A 320-nucleotide genomic window follows, 5' to 3' on the forward strand; every position below is an offset into this window, starting at 1 on the left:
TTACAGTAGAGCAACTAAAAGTAAGACTTCCTATTTTTTATTACAAGCATACATCTTGTTATCCAAAATTATCTCATTACTGTCAAAGAGCTGTATGATCTGTATCCACACCAACCCAGACTCGAGTATTTTTAATGTAACATTATATGTATATAAATATATATGAATTATTTTTTAAAGAACATTCAATGTATATTTTAGTTTTAAATCTGTAAAATTATGTTATCAATAGAACAATACACCTCTTTTTCCAGACGGATGTTTGTTTTGTTTTGTTTGTAATTAAGCACAAAGCTACACAATGGGCTATCTGTTCTCTG

The sequence above is a fragment of the Limulus polyphemus genome, unplaced genomic scaffold (assembly GCF_000517525.1).
Source record: "Limulus polyphemus unplaced genomic scaffold, Limulus_polyphemus-2.1.2 Scaffold485, whole genome shotgun sequence".
NCBI classification, from domain to species: Eukaryota; Metazoa; Arthropoda; class Merostomata; order Xiphosura; family Limulidae; genus Limulus; species Limulus polyphemus.